The 6,390-nt window shown below is 34.4% G+C and overlaps 1 long non-coding RNA gene across 1 annotated transcript; it reads right to left on the bottom strand.

Moving 5' to 3' along the window:
* Positions 1-494: 494 nt before the first annotated feature.
* On the bottom strand, positions 495-6,176 carry LOC113572991 (uncharacterized). The gene is made up of 5 exons (XR_004776612.2): positions 6,093-6,176; positions 2,931-3,044; positions 2,744-2,835; positions 1,074-1,177; positions 495-683 (listed from the first exon to the last, which is right to left on the bottom strand). It is a non-coding gene; the product is annotated as an uncharacterized LOC113572991 (long non-coding RNA).
* Positions 6,177-6,390: the final 214 nt, after the last annotated feature.

Here is a 6,390-nt window from a genome sequence, read left to right as displayed (position 1 = left end):
CTTTACAACCCCATGGAATGAATGTTATAATTTAAACATCTACTTTTTCATATATAAATTGTCTCCTATATTTTTAATTCTACTGCAAAACATTTTCTCAAGCATAAAGCAATGTATTACCTTTTTTTTGGCCAGGCAGTGTATCTGTGTATGTATAAGCATTATTGAAATGTTTGTATCTTGGTATATTATTATTATTACTGCTCGGCTGAGTCCAAGAAAAAAAATTCCCAGAGGGAACAATATCAAATAATCAATATCCACTCATAGCTATTGTCATGGGCTGTAACAGCTATAGTAATTCTAATCATTGTAAATTAATTAAAGATATAAATCATTCTATACATGCAGGAATTATTTTATACAAACACTATGCAAATGCTCCCATTGCTATCAAATAAATGGTGACGAGGAAGAAGGTGATTTAATGTTGTAAGGATAAGATTTGTCTTCCTCTATAGAAATGTTGAAAATATTTATAACAATCCTTTAAATAAGATTACAACTTTTAGTTTTTACTGTCACATGTAGGCCTCGCAATGTTTATAACAAAATGGCAGTTTGTGTAGATTAGAAAGATTAACATACAATCATTTATTTTACAATTCATTAACATAATTGCAGAATTGTCTGAAATCATCATTCTTCTTGTCTGGACCTACAGCATCCTTGAAACAAATGACCTGTTGAAATGAAATGTGTATGAGGTACAACTAAGACTACAACTAAAAATAGTCATCTTTATCTTGTGTATCTGACATGTCTTAGGTTTCTTAGGTTGATCCTTTCACTGTCTGGTTAGAGCTGATGTATGTTAGCCTTTGACTTTATTTGCTCTATTCAGAATGTATAAAAGGCATGATTGGCTGAAGGAAAAATGTACCCTCTGAAGATAACATAAATGTAATTTTGCTTGGCTTTCTGGAAAAGTGTCTTGCTGTGGCTCAAATGTATTGGCACAGCAACAAATATCAGGATGTGTTACTACAGGAATGGGGCTTCTGGCTCTCTTCTATTGCATACCTACTGTAACATCTTACATACCGTGTTGCTGTTGTGATGGTCTGACCCACCTTTGTACAGTCTGTGTGTGAACTCCTGGTTATGTTTGTAGGCAGAACTGCTGCACCATTAGCCCCACTAGTATAGCAGTGGATCTATAGACTGTTGTTGAGGCCTGGCAATCAAGAAAATGTGTATTTGTTATATGTATTTGCCAACTGAAAGTTCTGATACACCCTTTATTGGTGTATCAATGTATGCAGCAACATAGGGGCAAGGGGCCAGACTGGGGACAAATGGGCCTCTTCTTATACTTATTCATATATATATATATATATATATATATATATATATATATATATATATATATATATATATATATATATATATATATATATATAATTGACATAATATAATTCATACTAAAAATAAATAGTAAAATAGAAAGAAATCACTCTCCATTTTCCACAGAAACCTAGCTGTTGCTGCATGTGTTCACAAGGCCTTAATGATCTAATGATGATCTCTTGATGATCTTGGTTCCATGAAGTCATTCTTTTGCATTCATTATCTCGTTCCCACATCTTACTAACTCATTTCTACACGCTAGGATCTTGTTCCCGCACATTAATAAGTCGTGGCCACACCTTTTTTTTTTTTAAAGAAGGGATGTCTCCAGCAAGAGTCAGTATAAAGGAAATTGACAATCAAAGAAAAATATAAACAAGCAGGCTTTTCACTAACCAATAGAACCTAGCTAGCTAATAGTTTGCAGTTCTTCCTGTGAGTGAACAGACTAGGATACACTTAAATAAACAAAAAATGACTATAAACAACCATGGCTATATGTTATGAAGGTTCTCACTGCTATGATCATCCATGATTTTCTTTAACTTCTACATTTTTACAGTCAGTGTGTTGCTTTTTATAAAATAAGATTCCTTCCAATTGAGAACCCAATGTCCTACCCGTTGGGCTACCACTGCCCAGAAGGGGAAGCCTGCTTGCAGGCAAGGACAGCAAGGATCAGTCAGGTTACACCAAGATTCTAACTCAGATCAGTAGATTTAAAGTCCACCATAATCACCATTACACCATGGAACCAAAGAAGGAAGAGCCTGCTTGCAGGCAAGGATCAGCTTTCTGATACACCATATCTATATATTTATATATTCTATCTGCTTCAAATAGTACTGAATGCAGACAGTGGGAAGGTGGAGCTGGATATTGTAGGCTAAAAAACAAACTGCCTAAATGGATATCTAATCAAGGGGGCAGTTAACTGTATAATGCTCAAAATACACTTGTAGATAGGCTGTTTAAATATACAGCTTGGGGCTAGATCTAATCAGACCATTTTAGCCAATTTTTATTTTTCTTATGACTGTAGGTGGTGCTATTGTTCCACTGACGTCCATAATAATCTGCTTGAAGGCAAATAATATGATGTGGATGACAAAAAAAAAAAGTAAAGATTATTCGAATGTTTTTATTAGTTGAAAGACAGGGAGGGCTTATCCCCATGAGCCTATTTAAAACATCTGCTCCTTAATGTATTTGATTAAGTCAACATTGTTTAAACCTAGTTTGAAATTGGGATTTGATTGGTCGTATATCAGAAATGATATAATGTTCAAGTTTTATGTTTCTTCTAACATCATTCAATCGGGTTCAGTGTACTTTTATATAGAATTAAAGAGCATGCATGACTTTGTCTATAGACAGTAAATGCCTCAAGTACCTTATTTGTACCATTTGTCATTTGTTGAGAATTCTTTCCTCCATCTCGGTTGAGAACTTCATACATACTATAATCTATACTGTTTAAATGACCTGAAATGAAAATCAGTACAGTTGTGTTAGATGGAAAATACGTACGACTAAATGTATTAGCAGGATTTTAAAAGTCTTTAAAGGATTTAACATACTTATCACTTCGTATTCAAATGTATAATCCAAATAATCAGTAGTTGGCATCACAGTAGAGTCATCATAATAGAGAGCTGTTGAGTCTTTATCGCTTTCATATACACTTGTGTCACCTGGTGAAAAATAAAAGTGCAATACACTCAGAATGTCTTGTAGCAGTTCTATATATTCACAGATCTGTTTTTATCTTTAAAGAACTTTGTCCCAAGTGGTAGGGACACCAGCATACCAAATCGCTATATTGTTAAAACAAATATATAAGCACTTTGTCATCACAGGTGATATATAACATCTGTTCGAAAAAACATTTATGGTAGCATTGTATTCTACACTGCAATTTTTAGTTTTTTTCAAGTTGTAAGGTCGATTTTTTAAAAAATGAGTCAAGGCACAAGAATTTAAGAAAGTGAAAGTGAAAAAATTTATAATTTATCTCATTTATAATAGGATTAAATATAGCTGTGAGTAGCAATGTCGGGGTTCGAGCACATGTTTGAGCACCACCTCACATGTCTGACATGTTTGGATGTAATGGTGGCAATAAATGACGGCACCAGCTATTCTCTTTAACTAATTCTGAAGTCTGCATCTTCATTTTATATTTGAATGTTTAACTTTAAGACTAGCTGACTGGGGGATTTAGGAATGACAGATACATGCCTGTTCCATCCAAATGTTCATGAGATGGAGCTGTATATGTTCAGATTTTGCAGTGGAAGCTCCAGCCCTGTTTTTGATCATCATCTGGAAACTACATAATGTGGAAATCTCCATATTTTTTTGGATAATTATTAAACTTTACAACTTGAATGCCTGGATACCAGATTTGTGTAGGTTTGAAAAACCTATGACTAGTTCATGCTTAAGAATTTGTGTGATTTTTCGTGTGATTGAGGGAGTTTTTTTGTTTTGTTTTTTGTAAACTGGAAGATTAATAATCACTGGGAAAGAAATTCTCTGTAGCACAGTGTAGGAGTAATGGACTGGAATGCATTTGGTTGTGCTGTAGTGCCACTTATAGTCAGATTAGGCTGGCATCATGCACCAGAGTAACGGGAGGGACTACTACTTATTGACCATGTTTCATGTTTGTAGTACTTACAGTTTGGTCTGCCCAATGCAATTTAAGGCAAAAAAAAGAAGAAGAAAAATCAGAACAATTATAATAGGGTTCCTGCACCTTCAGTGCTTGGACCCCTAATAATACACAAAACCTTAGGGCAGTCGACACAATCATAAACATGCCTCTACATAAATAGTGTGCTTTCCTGCTCAGACCACACAACATAGAGAACTTGCAGTCTTTGGCATTTTTGTTTGAATTTGAGTTTCATTCAAGACATGAGTGAGTCACTAAAGATCTTTAATTTTTTTTTTTTTTTGTATACATTTAAGTCTATCAAAAAAGAGAACAATGAATGTGTATTACATTTTCCATAATAATAGTATAATAACAACAAATGCACATATCAGTGTTGCTACATATCAGGCTAATTTCCTGTCTATTAGTTGCACTGAAGATAGACTACAAATTATTCCCCTGATGAATCTTTGACCTGCTCAGGGTGGGCTTTCTCTCACCTCCGGGCCACATAAAGAACCCAGGACGCCTCTGGAACCTTGATGCTGAGCAACAAACCCATAGCCAACAGCCTAGGTTTTCACATTGGCCCAGCTTTCTGACCCTTTTCCCTCTACACAGGTGTCATAAAAGCCACAGATTGGAATGTGAGAAGCTCTTATTAGCCTGGTTATACTTCAAGGAACTATGACCATAAATTCCATCAGATTCAGACCCTTAACAGGACAACCAACATTTCTCATCCTACAGAAATGTGTTCAAAGTTATACAAGTTTCTCTTTCCCATAGACTCACAAAGTAACAACTTGCCATTTAACCTTCTATGTCAAATGTTGATGTCATGATGTCAATTGATAATCAGCCAGTAATGTGTGCTTATTTTAATATAAATATACCTTTGCTACTATTAGTTTATAGGTGTCTATTGTTTGTTTATTCATAACCTGTGCCCTATTAATTTGCATTATTCACCACTTCATTTGTATGTTGCTTACCTCATGCTTATTGTAAACAGATTTTAATGATTAATTCCTAGTTGCGTTTACTCAAAACCCTATATAAACCAATAGGACAATATATTAAAGTCAGTAGTATGTAACGTCTAAAAATCAGTAAGTTGATTATCATATTGCTCTGCCCATCCCAGAGTTTGTTTTACAAACTTCATTCTAAGACCAGGATTTAGAAATTTGTTAGAAAATGTATGACTTTCTTTGTTTAATTGATTCATGGTAGATCCTATGTGCTTCTGTATTCCTGTATGTCTTATAGAAATTCTTGTCCCCCATTATGAAAACAAAGGCTACTGAATGAACATGGCATGTCCTATCCCCCAACATATATCTGGAAAGTTTGACCCCCTCTTTAAGTTGGTACAAGTTGTGAAACTCTGAACTTCCTACTGAACCAAAAAAAAAAAAAAAAAAGGGGGGGGGGGGGGGGGCACAGAACTTCTTTGAGGGGGGACAAAGACTCCAAATCTTAATTTTTCTAAACTATGTCAATAACCTGGTCTCTCTAATCTTTTATACACTTAAGTTACTAATCATATTAGAGATGTTTGGGGGTTTTGTATTTACATGTTAATATAAATTTTTAAAAGCGTATATTATTGTTGAGCATTTGAGTGTCAGCATGAATATGTAATGTTGGATTTTGCTAAATCAAATTAAAAGAATTCAATTAGAATAAAATGATCTCTTAAATTAGTTTTATTTAAACACTTTTGGTTTATTGGCTACAAGGGCTTTCCTCTGCTATTATATGAACTACCATGTAAGTTTACATTAGCGTTTGTCAGTTTTGAAAACAGTAAAGCTCAACATGAATAGGAACAAATTTCATTCTTTATAGCAGATGCATGATTTAGTTAAAAGTGTTTTTATTCAACTGTTTTAATGAATGATTTTCCCATGATTGCCTAAGACAGTTATTCTTGAATGTTTTTGAAAACAACTTCAACATAAATAGTTACATTTTTTACTGTCACATCAACCCGTCTCTGAATTAACAAGGAGAAGTGTGAAAGGTTTTAAGCAGAAACCTTAAAACTGAGATTGAAAGAGGATATGAAACTTACCACAGACCAAAATCATCAGCAAAGCTCCAGTCAGACAAAGAAAGAACAGTCTTGTGTGCATGATGTTAAAGTAAGTGTGGGGAAATGAACTGCTGGCAAGCTAAATGTGGTGTGCTTATATACAGCAGCATGTTGAGACTGGGCAAGGGCAAGGCTACAGACTGCACCTCCATCAGTCTGGCTTGTTCTGTTACCTCTGTGAAGTTTTAAACAGTGTCAGCAGAATCACAGTTAGATTAATTTCCTTTTGTTTATTATTTCAGTAATTGTTGTCTTTATTTCCATTTTGTAGTTAATT

This window comes from Electrophorus electricus, chromosome 14 (assembly GCF_041902795.1).
Source record: "Electrophorus electricus isolate QZ-2024a chromosome 14, ASM4190279v1, whole genome shotgun sequence".
Taxonomy (NCBI): domain Eukaryota; kingdom Metazoa; phylum Chordata; class Actinopteri; order Gymnotiformes; family Gymnotidae; genus Electrophorus; species Electrophorus electricus.
The sequence above is the reverse complement of the archived record's forward strand: the minus strand, read 5'-3'. Positions and strand labels throughout refer to the sequence as shown.